Source organism: Cebus imitator, unplaced genomic scaffold, assembly GCF_001604975.1.
Source record: "Cebus imitator isolate Cc_AM_T3 unplaced genomic scaffold, Cebus_imitator-1.0 Scaffold660, whole genome shotgun sequence".
Lineage (NCBI taxonomy): Eukaryota > Metazoa > Chordata > Mammalia > Primates > Cebidae > Cebus > Cebus imitator.
Genome location: NW_016107975.1, coordinates 576,880 through 598,213, shown reverse-complemented (window position 1 = coordinate 598,213; position 21,334 = coordinate 576,880). Strand labels below are relative to the sequence as shown.

The 21,334-nt window shown below is 37.4% G+C and overlaps 1 long non-coding RNA gene across 2 annotated transcripts; it reads left to right on the top strand.

Annotated features, from left to right (window-relative positions):
- Nucleotides 1-3,911: 3,911 nt before the first annotated feature.
- LOC108295847 lies at nt 3,912-21,317 on the top strand. Of its 2 annotated transcripts, XR_001821608.2 has the most exons (3): nt 3,916-4,127; nt 7,682-7,944; nt 20,398-21,317. It is a non-coding gene; the product is annotated as an uncharacterized LOC108295847 (long non-coding RNA). The 2 variants fall into 2 exon arrangements; XR_001821609.2 differs by lacking the exon at nt 20,398-21,317 and having other exon boundaries at nt 3,912-4,127; nt 7,682-8,845.
- The last annotated feature ends 17 nt before the right edge of the window (nt 21,318-21,334 follow it).

Here is a 21,334-nt window from a genome sequence, read left to right as displayed (position 1 = left end):
CCACCTCAGCCTCCAAAGTAGCTGGGACCACAGGTGCATGCCACCATGCCTGGCTAATTTTTTTATTGCAGAGACGGGGGTCTCACTATGTTGCCCAGGCTGGTCTCAAACTCCTGGACTCAAGTGACCTTCCCCTCTGACTCACAAAGTAGTTGGATGACAGGCGTGAGCCACCACATCTGGCCCAGCTGACCAAATTTTGATGATTCTATCTCCTTAGTGCCTCACTACTAAAATTCTTTCCTTTCCATACCCATGATCACAATTGTATTTTGCATATTGATTTATCCCCCGTATTACTTATGAAAACTTGGCTTCTGTAGTCATTCACAACCCTGCTGACCACTGCTGACCACTCTACCATGTCTATGCTATTCTTTCACCTGGAACCCTTCCTTTTCTCCATCCCCATCAGAGTTATCCTAGTCAAAAAAGTTTTCTGCATAATCCACTTTCATTTCTGAACCAAGTATTGAAAGAATACCCTTCTTTGACCTTTCATAATTCCACTGTTATTCCATATAGCATTTATCCAAATCTGTATACTTGCAATCTCTCTAACTGGACTAGGAGACCCTTAAGGGCAGTATTTCTGTCTTTTAGGCAATACTGGTATCTATGTAATCCTTAACATACGGTCCCCTTCAAGAAACATTCATTGAATGAATGAATGAATAAATGAATGATTCATTTACTTATTGAGCATCAGTGGCATGACAGACACTATTCTAAGTGATAATGACATTTTAGTGAACCAAATAGAAAAAAATTTATCTAGCTTCATGGAGCTTATTTTGCAATGAGTGTGTGAATAGGTAATAAGCTGACTGGAAAAGAAACTAGTCAGAGGAGGAGAAAATTCTAATTGGAGCTCAAGTCACAAAACACTATTGCTTTCACTCTGACTTCTCTCTTCTCACAATCTGCCAAACCTAAACTTTGGAGAAATATCACTGATTTTTGTACTGTTGTTTTGACATCTATATATCTTCTCTGGTGAAGTGTCTATACAAATAATTTAATCATTTTAACTATCTTTTACTTATAGTTTTCTAAGATCTTTGGTCTTGAACTTGGGGGGTGGGAAAGTGAGAACCCTCTAGAAGGCTTAGGTGGCCCAGAGGGGCAGCCATAGCCCTGAGGCTGGCAGTTGGGGGGAAGCAAATCAAGGACCCTCCCCTCAGTCCTGAGGAAAAGGTATTTGGCTCAGTCTCCTGCCCTGACTCCCCTCCTGTGAAGAGATGGGGTCCTCATGTCTTCATCTCCTTCTGTGGCCCAGAGGCCATTCCTGGTTGAGCCTCTGGAAGAAGCTTTTGCAGCACTTATAAAGGCTGATCATTATGGCACTGGACAGGGCAGTCTAAAGGACCCTCGGGAGGAAGTCTGCAGAGTCCCCTGGAGCCCCACTGGGCCTGGTGGAGTCAGTGCACTGGGTGGGGCATCACTCTCACAGCTTCCAGGGCTCCCAGGGCAACCTGCCATTGAGTCTTCACCACGTAAAGCGTAGGGTCAGGACCACATACACCATCCCTGAGACTCTGATGGCCGCAAAGGTGACACCTGCTTACATCTAGTCCTTTGGCATTCAACCAGTTCTTCTCCAGCTCAGAGTTGGACCAGTGCAGGGCCGAGAAGGACACATTTGGAAGGGCAGTGGGGCCCAACTCCGCCACAGGAAGCACCAGCTGCCCTAAGCCACCACAGGTGGACACAGGTGCCGAGCTCATGGCAGGTCATGTTCTGAGCTTTCAGCTTTGTCCCCACAAGCTCCAGCCACCAAGAGTGTGCAGAGATCAGAGGTCAGGGCTCTGTCACATAGGACATCTTGAAGTTTGTTGTAAGCTAGTGAAGTAGATGCTGGTGGCTGGCAGGGCCATCACCAGGGTAGCTAGGAGGCTGCTCACCAGGGCCCTGGTGTCCTAATGCTTCACAGTCTTCACAAACGCACCTATGGTGCCAGTGAAGCGGGTCCTGGGGGCACAGCGGACACTATTTGGAGCCAGGTGCAGGGGCTCCAGGACACCACTGCAGTACAGAAGGCCCTGCCCTGTGGCTCGTGGGGAGGAGGGTGATTTGGTGTAGGAGAGGTCCAGAGACTGGAGCGAGGCGACAGCCACAGCAGGTCACTGAGAGCACAGCTGGACCTTCACCACGTCATGGGGTGTCATGGAGATGGAGGTGACCGCTGCAGAAGGCCACCACTTGCTGGACGAGGCTAATGCCCTCGGGTCCTGCTTAGCCGCCTCCTGGCTTCAATCTTGCCTCTAGGCCTGGCTGGCACGGTGGTGCTCGGGGGCAGTGCAGGATCCGCGCACGCTCATCTCCTGTCAAGGCCCACTCTGAGAGCACTGCTGAATTTGATTTGCTGATATTTTGTTCAGAAAAATTGTTTCTATTTAGGGAGGATATTCGTCTACAGTTTTCTTTCCTCCAGTCCTCCACATGCTTGTCTAATTTTTATGTTAGAGTAATTCTGGCCTCATCAAATGAGTTGGGAAATGCTCCTTCCTCGTTGAATTTCTCGAAGAGTTTAAGTGGAATAGGTATTACATTGCCCTTAAATGTTTGGTAGAATTCACCATGAAAGTGTGGGTTTTTCTTTGTGGAAAGGCTTTTTAACTGCAAATTGAATTACTTTAATAGATATAGAGTTAGTTAACCTTCCTTCTTAACTGGACTGTGGAATTGTCTTTCAAGAAATTTGTACACTTTATATGTTATAGAATTAATGAGCAGAAAAATGTTTAATATTCACTTATCCTTTAAATGTCTGTAGATCTGTATTACTTTTCCTACTTTTATTGCTGATATTGGTAATTTGTGCCTTCTTACAGTTTGGGGGAGTAATCCATTTTGTTGACATGTTAAAAGAGCTTTTGGTTTATTTTTCTCTGTTCCCTTTCTATTTTCTATTTCATGGATTTCTGCTTTTATCTTTATTATTTCCTTTCTTCTGTTGGCTTTGGAATTAATTTTTCGTATTTTTTAAATTCTAAAGGTGGAATATTGGATAACTTATTTTAGACCTCTCTTTTCTAAACAGCATTTTTATAAATTCCCTCGAAGCAGTATTCCAATAGTAGCAGAAATTTTGCAATGTAGCATGTTTATTTTCATTCAATTTAAAAATATTTGCTAATTTAGACTATAATTTCTTCTTTAACTTATGTGTTATTCATAAGCGCATTTTAAAATTTTGCTATATTTGGGAATTATCCAGATATCTTTCTGTTGAATTTTTAGATTTATTTGTGGTTAGAGAACATGCTATGTATAATTTAAATTATTTTAAACACCTGGACTCTTTTGGCCCAAAATATAGTCTATCCTGGTGACTGTTCTATGTGCACCTGAATATTTTTTTCTATTGTTGAGTGTGGTATTCTACATATGCCAGTTATTTCAATTTGGTTGACAGTGCTCTTCCAGACTTTTTATATCCTTACTGATTTTTCTCTAAATATTCCAGTATCTACTAAAAGAAGTGTGTTGACACTTTTGACGATAATTGAGGATTTGCCTATTTCTACTTTCAATCCTGGCAGTTTGAGGCGGGAGGGTCAGGAGACAGGGAATCTAAGGTTGATTCACGTTGATTTCCTAGAAAAAAATCAAAAGGAAAACCCCACCTCTCTACACCCAAGTAACAAAAGGATCAGAGCCTACCCCTTTGTAAAACCCTCCACCCCTTTTCAGCATTGAAGATGAAAAATGAAAGTACCTTTGATTGGGTCCCTCCTGAAACCAATCAGACTGATCACAGGCCAAGTCTTTATGTGTAACTTTGTAATTTTACTTCAGCCTCTGATTGGCCACCTTCAGCAACCAATCAGACTGGTCACAGGCCATTACTTTATTTACATAAGGTGCAAACCAAGTAACCAATGGGAAACCCCTAGAGGGTATTTAAACTCCAGAAAAGTCTGTAACCAGCCTCTTGAGCTGCTTTCTCTCACTCCCACTTTGTGGAGTGTACTTTAGTTTCAATAAATCTGTGCTTTTTTTTTTTTTCATTGCTTTGTTTGTGCGTTTATCCAATTATTTGTTCAAAATGCCAGGAATCTGGACACCCTCCACCAGTAATAGGTAACAGTTTTGGTTCTGTGTATCTTCAGAGCTGTTACTAGGTATGTATGTATTTGGAATCATATGTCATCTTATTGCTTTTGATCTCATCAACATTATGTAATATTCTTTATCTTTGTTGTAGTAACTGACAGAATTTTCTTTCACTATAAAAAAAAATGTCACTTTATCATCTTCCGATCCGCAAAGTTTCAGGTGTGAAATTATAATTCTTATTGTCTCTAAACTCTTGGATGACCTGTTATATTCTTTTTTATTCTTTGTAGTTTAGTTGGGGTAATTTCTGTTACTCTACAAGTTCACTTGATTTTTTTTTTTTTTCCATCCTGTGTCCAGTTTCCTAATAAGCACATGGAAGGAATTCTTTATTTCTGATATCGTGGTTTCATCCTTGTCATTTCCATTTGACTCTTTAAAAAATTTTTCATCTCTGAAAAATTTCAGCATATATCAATGCATGTTTTTAAAATTTCCAGTTTCTTTGACATATTTAAGAAGTTATTTTAAGTTTCTCACCAATAATTCCAACATCTTGAACACACATATATGAGTTTTTTTCCGCTAATATTTTTTCTGGCAACAGGTCCTTTTCTTGTTTTTTTGTGTGTTTGTCTCTTATAATTTTATTGAATGGCAAACGCTGTATGTCAGGCCAGCATGGAGATACCTCTTCTGTAACTCTATTAAAGTGAAGTGTTGAGCTAGTTTATGTTTCACTGTTCCCGTAGTCACCTTTAATACACTTCACATTCTCCCAGTGATGTGCAGGGTCTGGGGAGCGGGAGGGTTTTTATTAGGGTTCTGTTCTGATTTCAGCAGGCCCTGCACACCTGCACTGTGAAAGGGTTCTCTCTCTAAACTCTTGACCCTCCTCTCTTGTGCCTTGTTATGTGAAAATAATGATAGTGTTGGGAGGAAAGAGAAATTCTAATTTATTTTGGCTTATTCGCAGTCTTGGGCAAGGCCCTGTGTACCTTGGCCTCAGGAGTGTGGCTTCCTCGGCATTCCTCAACGTCCTCCTCAGCAGTCAAGCTCTTCTTGTATCTATGGGGAATCTTGGGCAGGAAAGAATTTCTCCTCTGCAGGCGTAGCAGATCTCTGCCCCTGTGTCACTGTGGGGGATCCTTGACCCCAGAGGATTTCCTGCTCTTCTCTCAGTTTGAACATGTTTTGCTTCTCCCATTCCTTCAACAGCAGAATGTTTTTGTGTAGGATCAGTAATGGGGGATTTTCTGCCCCTCTTCAAGCTGTAGACTGTTTTTGTGTGTTGCTTGGTGCAAGGCTTGTGGTGGGAGGTATGGTGGTTTCCTCCTCTTTTCTCTGCTATAAATAAATTTTGTTTCTAGCTTTCTCTTTGCATCACTTTACATTCTCTAAGACCAGGAGAAAAACAGGTTTATCCTACCCTTCCCCCAAGGGAAGAAATGTTTTGCTTGTACTGCTTCTCTAAAAGCACTCAAACTCTGTCTGATTCCTGGGAGCAGGAGGGTTTATTGGCCCTCCCTAAGCATATTAAAGGTTTTGCTTCAAGCGAGAAAAGGTGCAGGGAAATGCTGAGGTTTCCTGCCGTGAGGTCGGCATGGCTAAGGGGCTTTCTCTGGCTTTGCCCTGCCCCAGGCCTTCTAATGAGCTCCCACTTGAGGCCTGTGGAAACAACCTGGAGACTCCCCTTGCAGCTAGGATTCTGAGTGACACATGAAAGCCCAACAGAGCTTAAGACTTTGTTCAAAATTTAGCGATTATTTTACTTTTATGGCTGCCACCTTTTCCTCTTATGCTCGGCAAAAAATAAAACGATCTGTGAGTCCCATCTCTCCTTAGTGGTGCATGTGCCCCTTGGAGTTCAGCTTAAGTGGTTGCCTTGTGACATCAGCAGTCTGATGTGCTCAGATAAAGTTAGATTTTACACATTATCTGGATTTTTCTTGTTGTCAGATAAGAGCAATTATCTCTGTGGCTTTTTGTTTTCTAAGCACAAGTCCATGCAAGATGACTTTTCCTTAACTAGTTCAGTTTCTGTTAAAACATTATTTTTGAGTTATCATTATAATATTGCTCTGCTGGAATAAAGTCCTTTGTAAACATATATTTCTGGATGGTTTTCAATGATGGCACTCTACTAAGTGAATTGTAGGTTACATTTTATATATTTTATTTCACGTGCTTATAAAATAAGAATCTGTGATAATTTTTAACTAAAAATCGAATCAAAATAAGAAAATCAGGCATAGAAAATGAATGGTGATGATCTTAAATTGATTTAAATATAATTCATACTATATTAATCTGAAAATGATGACTACATAACTTAATGTGAATTTTATCCACATAAAGACAATAAAAATAATGATATAATTAATACATTTAGAAATTGAGGCAGGAGATATGAAAATGTTAAAGCCTTCACATTTTTATACCAGGGAAACAATCTTTGCTAAAGTAAAACACGTATTTAAAGAATAAAAGACTAGTGACTTCAAATACTTCGTAAAAATAATATTTTTCTTAATCTTAAAAGGGAAGACCTAGGAAATAATGTCTTACGTTAAAAAAAAATTCTAAATATTAATTTATTTAGTTTAATTTTCTCTTTTATTTTCTACTAGATCCTGCTAACAAAAAATTTAATGCTTTTTTGCAATTAAAGCATAATATGTATAGTATAATTCTACTTTACTAAATGCATTTCTGTTTTATGTTTCTACTTATTCATCTGTATATATTTCCAACTGTAATACATTAGTAGATTGTATATTCACAATGACTATTTCTCAGTTACGTATAACATTTTGGGTTTAAAAACTTTTTTCCTTTGTAATTATCTGCAATTTTAAGTTTTAGTATAGAATCTATAATGTATTTTTTTTTAAATGTATAATGTATTTTAAATTGTTATTTTAGTTAAACAAGCATTTTTCTAATTTAAAAATGGTTGGAAGGGTATTTAAAAGAATTTAACCTTTAAAAGAATTTTTAAGTAATTATAAATGGTGACATTTGTCTTCTTTGTACTTTTATGTAACAATTTCTAATAATATTTCATTCTGGCTTCCAGATATTTAATCTGCACATTGTCATGCATTTGAGAATATTAGACAAACACATTTGTAAAATTTCATATGTCATATGTGTTATCAGGTAGACACATAGAGAAGAGCACACAGTAACTGCAGAACATTGTAGAGAGACTCCAAAAATGTGTTCGATAAAATATAGCACCTTAAAGCAAAAAAAAAAGTATTTTAACTCTTGGTGATTCTGGATAAAAACAAAAACACATACACAATAAACACACTCCTTACATATATATTATACTAGTGCACATTTAAATATATGTTTAATATATAATGAATATCATTTGAATTTAACTAGAAAATAGTATATGGGGAGGGAAATCAATCTCTTAAAAAGTGGTGGTTAGTGTTAGCAAAAGGCACACAGGGCTCAATAAATATTTGTGGAAAGAAAGAATGTCTGAGTGAACAAATGTATGTGTGAGTTAATATCCAAATATAGAGAGACAGAGTTATAGGGATAACAGACCAGTTGTTTTCTTATTCTCAAGGTTCTTCCCTCCCTCTCATTCATATCCCAGCCAGGCACTCCTTCTTGATAATTTGCAAAGAAAATACTCTGAAGAGTCTGAAGTTCACTTGTTGAACCCAATGTTTTCCCCCAGGCATTGGGAAGGGGAAGGCAGAAAAGCAGACTGTAAGATCAAGTGGTAGTGGATGCTAACAGAGAATCTTTGGACAGGATGGGACAGAAACAAAGTCATGCATGTTCTATCTATCTGTCACCTGTGGACAACTTGCCACTTCAACAGTTCTGGACGCTTTTAAATCCCCTAAGGAGAAGGTAGGAAACTTGGACACCCTGTGTGGGATTGAGAATCACAAAGGGACAGTCTCGCCACCTGGTCAAGAGAGAACTGAACTGAATTTCTTCATTCACAAGTGGGATTCTCGTAAGAGCAAGGAAAGCAGGTACCATCTGTCATTACCCACAGCAGGAAGGGGTGAATCTTAATGAGGGAAGAAAACAGATTCTATTAGTGGAAAAACATTTAATCAGAAAATAAGGCTCTGGAAAGAAAAGGCAAATTGGGGCTTTGTCCTAAGAAATAACAGAATATTTTTCTGCCAGAGAAAGCAATTCCAAGGAAGGAATTTTCAGATTGCTCAAAAGTACTGGTAAGCATTATTAGTACTTTCAGTGGGAAATAATTGAAAATAAGCTGGAGCAAAAGTTCCCCAGGTGTGGTTCCAGGACCAGCAGCAAGTATCACCTGGGAACTGTTAGAAATGCGAATTCTTGGGCTCTGTGCCTGAATCACTAAATCAGAAACTCTGAGATGAGGCCCAATAGTCTGTAGTTTAACAAGCTCTCCAGGGGATTTTTATGCCAATTAAAGTTTGAAATCCCCTGGTGCTAGCGCTGGAAGCAAATGAGTCACAGCGGTGAAGAATTCCTACCATTAATCCCCTGGCTGGGATAAATAAAAATGAGAAACTAAAAAGTTAAATGATCAGAGGTTGACCATAGTTCAAAAGTCAGGATATACCTGAATATAAAATTCTTTCTTAACCTAGATACAAATGGGAATATGTTGAATCATTTCTTTAACATCTCATTAGTTTTTTCTTCTAGCTTAAATGAGGTATGATTGACAAAAGTTGCATATATTTAAAATGTCCCTGATGTTCTGGTATACATATACAATGTGAAACAATTACCGCAATGAAGCTAACATAACCATCACCTCACCTAGCCACCATTTTTGTGTGTATGTGGTAAAAACCCTTAAGACCTACTCTCTTACCAAATTTCAAGTATACAGTACGTTGTTATTAACTATAGTCACTTTGCTGTACATTAGATCTCCAGATCTTACTCATCTTCTAATGAAAAGTTTGACTAACTTCTCCCCCAACCTCCACCCCCTGTTAACCCCCACTCTACTCTCCCTTACTGTGTGTTCGACTTTTTTAGATTCCACATACAAGTGAGATCATTCAATATTTGTCTTCCGGTGTCTGGCTTATCTCACTTAGAATAATGTCCTCCAAGTTTATCTATGTTGTCACAAATAGCAGGATTTCTTTATATATTTATAAAATAAAAACTAGACTGAATTATGCTTTATATTTCTTTCGTCATCCCAATTTTTGATACCTGAAAATGATAATCTCCACGTTGAGGCTAGTAGAGGATTGCCTCTCACCCGATGATGATAATATCAAGAGCAGGCACAATGCTGTTAGGGGGTCAATTTATAGCCTAGACAAAGAGCTCTAATCTCATTCTCAGTGATGCATTCCACTAACTCCTCCACCTAGTGGATTTACACTGGCATTTTTTCATGCCCACTAGGTTCTTCCCAGTACCTCACCTTTTCAGCCCACTTTCACTGGCAATCCATTGGTTAAAACTCAGCCAATGTCATCATATCATTTTGTCAAAGCATAGTCAAAACAATAATAAATTATATATAAATAATAAATAATATCTAATAGCAAATAATAATAGAAATCATAGCAAATAATATATAAAATATATAATTTAATAACAAGTGAATTCTAGGTTACTATGCCAACTCAATCCTCCAACCTCATGAGAATTGAAAATCCATTATCAAAAACACTGTGAAAATACAGCATAAAAATAGACCCAGATATTTCCTGAGAAGTTAACAACACCTAGCCCACCCGAGGAAGAGCTGCAGCTGGAGCTACTTGGGCTCGGTGAGCTAAAACCACACAGGAAGTCTCAAACACAGGGGCTCACTTACTGTGTGCCGGGGGCCCAGGTGACCCTGACAAGACGTCCTCCTCTCTTCTCCCTCCTTCATCCGAGGTCTAGGAACAAGGCAGAAAGTTAATTCTTAAAATAACAGGGATTTAAAGGAGGCTGAGGCAGGAGAATTGCCTGAACTCAGGACGCGGAGGTTGCGGTGAGCCGAGATTGCGCCATTGCACTCCAGCCTGGGTAACAAGAGTGAAACTCCGTCTCAAAAAAAATAAATAAATAAATAAATAACAGGGATTTAAGATATACCTTTAAATCTTTGGCTTGCTTTAAATTTGGCCTTTGGAGTATGGATTCTCTCTATAGGTTTCCAGTAAGAAACATTCGCTTGAGAATGTGATATTGTACTAGAGCATCTAATAATTGAAAATAGAAAGTTTGGACCCAGATTGGTGGTTTTTGTTTGTTTGCTTGTTTGTTTGTCTTTTGAGAGTTTTCCTTCGCATTTTTTAAAATGATTTCTTAGAGTCATACTTTGCCTTAGATTCCATATTTTTGTAAAGTATCGACTTGGTTGGTTTATTTACTGAAAGTGAGAAAATAACTAATTCCTTTTATTGTTGACTCTCCTCAAAAATAAGCATTGGCCAATTCTTTGTGCTGTCATTCATATTCCATGATTTACCAGCTGTATCAAACCAATATATAGAAAAATCATGTGCTTCAAACACAGTTTTTGGGGGGTTGGGTTTTTTTGTTATTGTTGCTGTTTGACATATATCATCTTATCTAATCCTCCAAAATGATGTTCATGTTTTAGAGATGAAGAATTAGGGGCATTAGATGATTCACAAAAAGCCACTCAATTGACAAATGCACATCTATATTTTATGTAGTCTATTTTAATTCTCACTTATACTTTTATAGGCAGGAAGAAGAGGATAAATTATGTGATCATTCTCACCCTACTTTTCTGTAATTAAGAAATGTTTGTCAAAATTTTTTTTTAAAAGGCCTTTCCATACAAATCACTTTGTTTTTTACATTCAAGGAATATCACACACAATTTTTTTCTTTTTCTTTTTTTTTGAGACGGAATCACTCTGTCACCCAGGCTGGAGTTAGTGGCACAATCTTGGCCCACTGCAACCTCTGCCTCCCAGGTTCAAGCGATCCTCCTGCTTCAGTCTCACAAATAGCTGGGACTACAGGTGCATGCCACCAGGCCTGGCTAATATTTGTATTTTTAGTAGAGACAGGTTTTCACCATATTGGCCAGGCTAGTCTCAAACTCCTGACCTCATGATCCGCCTGCCTTAACCTCCCAAAGTGCTGGGATTACAGGCATGAGCCACTGAGCCCGGCCCCACACAAATTTAGCTATGAGCTCCAGGAACAGAACTGGGACAAGCTGGATGTTTATCGCCAGGTGGTCACTGTGAGTTTGCGGTGAATGACAAGAGCGGAAGCATCTAATACCAGGGCTGTAAAGTAGGCAGATTGGGAGTTTTCTGGAGAACTGTGTGGAATGGGGAGAGAGCTACTAAAGTGTCATTTTGCAGCCTAAATAAGGAAGGGTGTTCACTCTCCTTGGCCCATTGAAAGCATTTTTGCATCCACCCTTCAGCTTTCAAAATGATTGCTCAGTGATTCTGTCATCAGAATTGCAACTTCAGTGTTTGGCAAGCTGGGAGTCTTCCATCAGACCCTCAGCATGAACTCTTCTGTTCTTTTTAGAAAAGAGATTGTATAATCTCCCTAACATCCCCTTAAGTTCACACCTTAAAGTCCTAACAATACCTTAGCCGGCTATGGAGCTCCAGACTCTTCAAACCTCAGTGCTTGTTCATACTAATTCAATCATCTGCTTCTAGAAAGAGGAAACCCATCTTAAAAGACAGCTTTCCAAAGATAACTCCTCCTCTCCAGAAAGAGCTACCTGTACATATTCTTCCTCTTCACATATAAACTCTGCTGTGTTAAAACACTGAGCTCTAGAGAAGAGGGGGAAATCTTGTGTAAACCCATATTATTAAAAATTATCTCAGCCTCACAATCCAAATGCTGGAAAAATCAAACAATCAAGATTTTTTTTAAACAGTATTTTCTACCATAATCTACCTTAATAGCAGCATCAGTAATCCATTTCTCACAGGTAGATAATAACTTTTCCAACAGAGAAATACCTGTAACCAATGTAAATGTTTTTTACTCATGTGCCATATTTACTGTTGGAAATCATTATACAATGAAAAATATGTACAAAGTTCAGTAAGCCACATAAACCAAATATTATAGAATAATTCAAATTGGAAGAGTTGTGACTATCAAACGGGATGAAGAAAGTTAGTCTTAGCATTGTATTTGTTATATTATTTTACAAAATATCTGTTTATAAAGCTCTCAGTCCAAGTTGATCACACATTCAGTGAAGGCAGAAATTATGGCTTACTCACTTTTGAACCATCAACATACGGTGCAATGTCTGGCATATAAAAACCGCTAGATAAATAATTACTAAATGAATGCTTTTTCTTTGATTTTTGTGTTTTGTTTGGGACAGGGTTTCACTCTGTTGCCCAGGCCACAGTGCAGTGACCTGATCATAGCTCAGTAACCGTCTACTTTCAATTGTTTCTGGGTCTCAAGCAATCCTCCCATCTCAGCTCCCTAAGTAGCAAGAATTATGGGCATGTGCCACCATGTCCAGATAATTTTTAAAATTTTTCCGTTGTAGAGACAGGGTCTTGCTATGTTTCCTAGGCCGATCTCAAACTCCTAGCCTCAAATGATCTTCCCACATTGGCCTCTCAGAGTGCTGAGATTATAGGCATGAACCACCATGACTGACTGAATGAATGCATATTTTTGTGGTTTAACATAATAGAAGACAAACAAATTTAAATTTTAAGTACTAAAAAGCTTTTAATTTTTTTGACACAGAGTCTTGCTCTGTGGCCCAGGGTGGAGTGCAGTGGTGCCTTCTTGGCTCACTGCAATCTCAGCCTCCCGAGTTCAAGGGATTCTCCTGCCTTAGCCTCCTGAGTAGCTGGGACTGCAGGTGTGAGCCACTACACCCAGCTAATTTTTGTATTTTTTGGTAGAGATGGGATTTCACCATGTTGGCCAGACTGGTCTTGAACTCCTGACCTCAAGTGATCCACCTGCCTCAGCCTCCCAAAGTGCTAGGATTACAGGCATGAGCCACCACACTCTGCCCTAAAAAAACTGATGTTATGTTATTATTAACTTGAATTTTTCTTATAAACATATGATGTTCCAATGAGTCATTGTTGAAAATTGGAGTAATAAGGAGAAATATGAAGAGAAAAAAACACTTCCTTATAAAATTACATTAATGTGTTTCCTTTCTGTAATTTCTATGCAATATAATGGGAATCACACATTATTTTACAACGCAATTCTTAAGTTAGCATTATGTCAGAAGTATTTCTCATGTCATTGAATACTTCATAAAAGTCATTTGAAAGTGTATACGTTTTTTAATGATTGTGTCATATATACTAACCCTTTCATTATTGTTGGACACAAGATTTTACCTGGTATTTGACAATTAAAATAATGCTAAGGTAAAATATTGAGTATGCAACGTTTTGTCCACCTGTGTTATTTTCTGTAGATTTCTAGTAGACTCATTGGCTCGAAAAGTACTACCATTTTTAAGGCTACCAGTATATTTTGCTAAATTTAGGTGCAGTATTTATCTACTAACATTTGTACAGCAGTTTATGAGAATATAGTTATTACTTTATTCTTACCAGCAAGACTTATTTTCAAATAAGCCTTGATTTTAGAGCTTGGTTTATGTGGTGATGCCATCTGGTGGCCACAGTCCAAAATTACAAAATTAGAAGTGAAAAAACAAAAACTGTAATGACCAAAAAAATGTATAAAGTGATGGCAAATAGCACAAGTCTTATACGTTTTCAGAAAGCATTCTTGCTACTTGGATTTCTAAAAACTATCAGGAGCCATATAAAATGAAGATTACAAACTCAAATAATGATCATTAATACATCTCTTCAATCCGAGTTTTTGGAGTACCTACCACATGGCAGATATTCTATTTCCTGCTGATGAAAAAGATGAAGTCTCCGTGAAGGATTTCTAGGAATTTATAGTTTAATGGGGATACATAAATGCAAATTTACCATTATAAATTTTACCAAAAGCTTTTGCAAATGGTGACTAATATTTAATATTTGTCATTTGAATGATTTTTTTATTTTATCAAATGTACAGTATCTAATTGTGATTGACAGCCTCTAAAATAACTCCAATCATCATTCCATGTCCTGGTATTCATGTCATTGTGTAATCTTCTTCCCAGAGACTGTGCTGAAGCTGGCATCTCTCTTTCTCTTTCTTTCCCTCTTTCTCTCACTCTTCCCTCTCCCACATACACACCCCCAACAGAAAACAAGCTAACAAACTGTCATAACGTGAGCAGCTCTATGGAGAGGTCTATGAGGCAAGGAATAGACATTTCTCCCATTAACAGTGAGGGAGGACCTCAGACCAGCCAACAGCATGTGCATGAGATTGGATATGAGTCTGCCCCAACCGAGCCTTCAGATGACTGTAGCCCTCACCCACACCTCAAAGGCAGCCTTGTGAGAAACCCTAAGTCAGAGTCACCCATGCCTGGATTCCTGAACCCAAAAAGCATGAGATAAGTTGTGGGATAATTTAGTAATTTGTTACACACAGATAGCCAACAAATTCATTAATAAAAAGAATTTGAGGCTGGGCACAGTGGCTCACAACTGTAATCCCAGCACTTTGGGAGGCTGAGGCAGGTGGATCACTTGAGGACAGGAGTTCAAGACCACCCTGGCCAACATGGTGAAACCAAATCTCTACTAAAAATACAAAAATTAGTCAGGCATGGTGGCACATGCCTGTAATCCCAGCTACTCAGGAGGCTGAGGCCAGAGAATCTCTTGAACCCAGGAGGCAGAGGCTGCAGTAAGCTGAGATTGCCCGTTGCACTTCAGCCTGGGCAACAGAGTGAGAGACCCCTTCTCAAAAAAGAAAAAAAAAAAAGCTATTCAAGCATTTGAATAGTGATTTCAACATAATTACTCAAATTAAGTCCTATACAAAATTTAAACTACAGTGAAAGATTTAGTTAAGCTAAGTCTGTTGAGCACCTCAAACACCTTACGTAGCCAATATACCCAAAGAAAATTATTACAGAACCTATTGCTACTCTTAAGCCTATCCTAAAATAGAACATTAGTTTTTACACTTCGTTTTTTTGTTATTCCTCTAATTTTTATTCTTCTGTAAGGCTATAATTCCACTTGATACCTTCCATTATTTGCATTAATGCATCATTTTGTGTCTTTCTGGGCTTGTAGTAATTTCCCTAGACCAATAAGCAAAATATTTCCTCAAATGCCTGGTCAAACAACTGATTTTTAGTCAGTTTGGGACATATTTGTTTTTCCCACAATGATTAACTCAAACTGCGGGCCATGAAGTCAGCTCTTATTTTAGAGGTAAACTATTTTTGTTATAAAAATAAGACACTTTCAAGTCTCATCTTTTACATAGGTTTTGAATTTTTATAACCTAATATCTCCATCATAAATGATACATGTTTTAAGTCTCCCTTACCTAACATTTCATTATGTATTATGCTATCTCTATTATATACTGATATTGCATGTCAGCATTATTACAAATTATGTATGATTTATTGTATTATTTACATTTAAGGGCCACTTAGAAATTCTATATCCTAGGAGAAGAGAAATCAAACTTTTGCAGTAAGCTCCCTTTTTAAGACATATGGCTAAGTCATTGTTTTAAAACACAGTATTCAACTCCCCTTTCTCTTTCCTTTCTTATTGTGTATAATCATCCTGTTTCTAGTTATGCTTTTTCTAGGCTATTTGACTCACAATTTCCAATATTTTTCTCCTTTATGTATGAAGTTTTTAAAAATACTGCTCTATAAACACACATACATTTAAAAAGGAAATATAATGATTTAGATATATTAACATAGAACTCACTAAAATTTAGTTTATTGAAATAAATTTTTAAAATATAATCTATTATATTTCCCCTCTTAGATTACAACTACCCATCATTGTAATCTAAAGAACTTATGTCTTTTAAGTATTATTAGGAACACGTAGCATTATAAAATGCTAGTGTATTTCGATTAATTAGTGTATTATTATTAATGTCCAACTTGTCACAACTTGACCAAAATAAGCCTTTAATGCCGACTCCTATTTTCTTTGTCTTACATGTTTCCTTATTTGCTGAAACAGTGGTGTCCAGCAGTAGTGGCACTAGGGTTTATAAGGTAGGAGTGGGCAAGAGTAGTGTCACTGCTATTTGGCCTTTTTTTTTTTAATTTGAAGTAAGAGTCACAGGTAATGGAATCATTTTACAGTCATGTGAAAACATTCACAAATCATTTATTTGTGTTTGTTTTAAATTTATTTAAACACTCCTTACTTTTCCTGAGACTCATAAACTGCAAAGACTTTCCAGAACCAGGAAATTTCAGATTGTATCCACTCATCTTCAGCTAATACATCCTCCACACTGCAGCCAGCCTATTCTCTTAAAATGCAATTTTTACTCTTTCTCTCCTCCATTGAAAAATGACCTCCCTTCAAATGTAAAATAAGCATCAAAAATTATCTCATTCTTTGGCCTCTACTTCATCTGCGTCTTCTGTGACTCTCCCTAATCCTAGAGTATCCTCCCACACTGGCTTTCCTGTAGATCTCAAATGCACCCAAATAGGTATTTGGGAATAAGTGCCATTCTTGAGGATTTGTTCGTCTAGTGGAAGAAGGCATTTTTATAGGCAACTGCAACAAAACACAGTATCTTGTTAGTATCACTGGCAGCTAGCACAGCACCTGGAACACAGGTGACCTGCAAGCAAACAATTCACGATTATATTTGGGCAAGAGCATACTCGCGTGATAAATCAGATGAAAGAAATTAACATATAAATTAAAAGCATTATTGCCACCGTGTTTGAAACAAAACAAATATTAATTATCTAGACAAAAACCAAATTAGAGAGGCACAAAATTATTGGGATGGCAACAGCATAATGTGGAACAGTGCCCAATAAAAGACACTGAAAAAGATGAATGTAAGAAAATCTTTTCATCAAAATATGCAACACGCATGCTACAGTCTCTGCCTTAAGTTGTTTAATGGGTGTATCTGTGTGCATGCACACACACGTTTCTGCGTGCAAATAATGACTTTCTACATTGAGATTTAAAGGCTAATGTGTAGAATTTTAACATTTAATAAATCACTAGAGTGGATTGATATGACTCACATTTGTCCTAAGCCCACCTTCCTAAGATCACTCACTGCAAATTGTAGCATGCGTTTTTATTTTCGATTTTTTTTTTTTTTTGCAACTGCAAGAGCAAAGATAATTACAAATCAGACTTTTATATGCCAGGCATGTCCTGAAACTTGCCAAAGTCACAAGAGACGAGAAAGTTTCCTTCAGTTCTTCCACTGGCACGGCCATCTGTTGATAGACTAAATAAGGCCCAGCATTAAGTATTCACTTGGATTACTGAGAAGGATAGTTTAAAAAGAACTAAAAGAGAGTTAGAAGAATGGTGATCAGGGCCTAAACATCCCTGTATAATGCATTATACACAACTGCCTGACATTCATATTATTTCCTTAAATGACAAAAGAGTCTTACATTGCAAACATACATTGACTCTGTTAGAAATGAAACAAAACAATCTCTCCTGCATTTTCTGCACTGTAATTAATTTATATACCCAGGAAGAGATGATGAAGTATTGCTCTGAGCTGTTGGGCTCAGCCTCAGAAGTCATTAGGGATGTCACTTAAAAGAGATTACTTCTTTGCTATTAAAAGGCCTATAAGTAAGCCTTTTATTATTTATATACAAGTTTATAAATAAAAGGCTTATAAACTTATGTATATCAAATGCAGAAAGAATATTTTGATTTAGGATAAAGAAAAATAGTCTAGGAGAAGTTAAAGTCCATGACTGCTACCTTGGGAAGAAATAGTTGCATTTCCTTGGAGGTATTTGACCAGAAAGACAAGTACTTGGCAGGGAAGTTGTAAAAAGACATTCACAAACTCTTTGAATTTTTGGATATAAGATCCTACTCAAAATTTAAGATTGAAGATAGGTGCTTATCCTAATTATATTTACTGCCAGTAGTTCTAGATTGTATTTTTTCTTTTGTCATGAGATTTCACCTCTGTAAACATTCTCCTCTGTCATTTCTGGAGAGTAGAGAAACATTACAAGATAAAATATGGGGAAAGAAGAACTTTCTCCGTAATCATTCAAGATGTAAACCAAAAATAAAATTCTAAGCCCCCCCAACCATCTGAATGGACCTCTCCTCTCAGACAAGAGCATTTCAAAGTTAGCCTGAAAAACTAGCTGAGGCCATGATGGGAAGGAGGAGTCAGACATGCCTCATTATACCTTCCTCCCTTTTGGAACTTCTGATAGAACAGACACTTTCAGTCCCATAGGAAACATTTACAGCCTGTTCTCTCTGAGGCCTGCTACCTGGAGGCTTCATCTGCATGATAAAACCTTGGTCTCCACACCCCTATCTTAACCCAAACATTTCTTTTTTTGATTCCAGGTCTTTAGATAATAACTCTTTCAACCAATTGCCAATCAGAAAATCTCTGAATCTGCCTATGACCTGAAAGCCCCTGCTTCCAGCTGTCCCACCTTTCTGGACCAAACTAATGTACATCTTACGTATAGTTATTGATGTCTTATGTCTCCTTGAAATGTATCAAACCAAACTGTAGCCCAGCCACCTTGGACACATGTTCTCAGGATCTCCGGAGGGCCATGTCCTGGGCCATCAGTCACTCATATTTGATTTGAAATAAATATCTCCAGATAGTTTACAGAGTTTGACAATCATTATAATTCATACATCTCATACAACATAATGGAAGTCGTTGCTAATAAAAATTATATTTGAGTAGGTTTTCTTCATTTACAAGCATTTTTTTACTGGCCTTCCTACGTAAAGCGTATATTGGAGTTTTACAGCATTTGTGGTCTTCCATAGGGTTGAGGGTGCTGTTGCATCAGTGATGGGTGGAAAAAGAGTTTGATTTGAAAGAGACAAAACTGTAAGATAGTATCATTCAAAGAGGCTCTCCTCCTGCTATGATCAGAAGAAAATTAAAATGACAAGTCAGAATACACAAAAGCAGAGCTGTCAGGCAAAGGGCAAGATGAGAAGCTGCAGCTCTGGCTTCCTGAGAGATTTAAGACCCTGTTAATTTTTAAACCACAAATCTTAAGCTTTCCTGTTTCGTTTGGTTTGGTTTTGTTTGTTTTTCATCTTAAATCACCTTGTTTTGTAGTATGGCACCATTTGCATACTGTAACACCAGATTGTAAGAACACAATTTATAGCTACAGCAATAATGAATCTAGAATTATTCTGATTTATTCATTCTGTTTTTCCTACAAGTCCATTTCTATTTGTCAGATAATCTTTGTATGCATGTACTTTTAATTCAGTGTGAGCACTCTTTTTTGTGTGATAAGGAGCCCATTGAAATCTCTAACAGTCACGGGTAGGTGGATCTTATATATTTGGACACATGTAATAAAAAGTCTCCAGGGCAAGAGACTGAGGGCCAGTTAGCAGCTCAACAGCATCATCAATGCAACTGGCTTTCTAAATCCTTCTAATCTTCTGCCCTCCGGCATGTGGACAACGTTGTGGCTACACATAGCTTCCATACCCCCAGATCAGCCTTCAAGGTAAGAAGAGAATAGAGGCAAAGCAAGCCACTCCAGAAGTCCTCTAGTCAGCTTTGTCCTTAGTTTGATGGCCAGAGATGGGTCATATGAACACTCTAGCTGCAAGGATGCTGGGAAAGTGAGTAACTTGTGAGAATGGCAGGAGATATGGAATGATTCATGGATTGGCCAGCAGTCTCTGCTACTTGAGGCTAATGGTTACACAAGATTTAACCAGACACCAACACATTTTTTGAGGGCCTATTATTCATACTCCAAAATAAATATGAAAGTCAGAGATCCAAGAGGGCTCTTTCCCAGAAAGGGGATAATATACTATATTCCATAGTACACAGTGGATAAAGAAAAACAGTATACTATATTTTTGGTGATATTTTGATCCTCTGCTAGTTTACCTGCAGCAATTATCAGTAAAAAATAATTAAAAATATAAAAATACTTTTAAGAAAAGGAACTTGAGCAATTGCCTTTGAGGAAATGGAAACAACAGACTTAGAAAAAGTTCACCTGAGGTGTGTGTCAGGGTTAATGGTAATATCAAAAAGTACCATAGGCAGTAACGACTTTAAATGGAAAAGGAAAGACGGGTGAGTTTCTGGAACCTGCACCAAAGAAGAAAAGAAGAATAGTTTGGCCCTGAGCAGAAATATTTGTATATTTTTAAATTCCTATACAGTATTCATTCTTACATCTATTATTTAACCTTTTTTTTTTCTTTTCTTTTCTTTTTTGGCCTACTCCAGCTAAATACTGTGCTGGTTATCCCCATCCATAACTCCTCCCAGAGGGCCCCATATCCTATCTTCCAGAAGAGCTAATAGTCCATGGTAAGTTATGCATTTGGACTATGATCAAGTGGAATAAAATATTATTTTCCCTTTTATCCAACTGGCAAATTGCATACTCTTCCTCTAAAGTCAACTGGATGCAATGCTTTAAAAAGACTTCCTTGATAACATACTGTGAGTTCTTTGAACACCTTAATTATGTCCCAATGACATATGTCTTGGCATTGCATTTCAATTATTTGTCTGTATTGCTGTTCTGAGGGAAAGATCCGTGATTTATTTACCTTTATAATTTCAGTACTAAGTATAATACCTTGCACATAGAAAGAGTTGAATAAACAACTGATGGAGAAATGAATAAAGGAACAAATAAATGTTCTGTTAAGGGAAACAGTTATAAACAAGGAAGACTAAGAAAAAGGAGCAGTTAATTCTGTATCAAGGCATCTAAACCAATTTGATTTACTTAAATGGCTTTGTCTCTAAATGAAAATACAAAGTTTATTTTTAAAAAATTTCAACTTATAAAGAAAAAACTCATAATAGTTTGTCTGTATATATCCAGATAATAAAAAAAACTCTGTCTAGATTATTATAGTTTATATGCTAAGAATAAAGGTGATACAAAATGTTCAACAGAAGTACTATTATTTCCAAAGAAAGGGAAAGATAAACTTACATATTCTCTATTTTCTTAGTCTGTGTAATTCACTTTATTCAGTTCCAAAAGAAAAAAGTCTTAGAAGACCCAGATCATAAATTCCTTTACCAGAACATAAATTCTTTCATCCAATGACCTGATTTTTTTTTTCTTTTCTTTTTTTTTTTTTTTGAGACGGAGTTTCACTCATGTTACCCAGGCTGGAGTGCAATGGCGCGATCTCGGCTCACC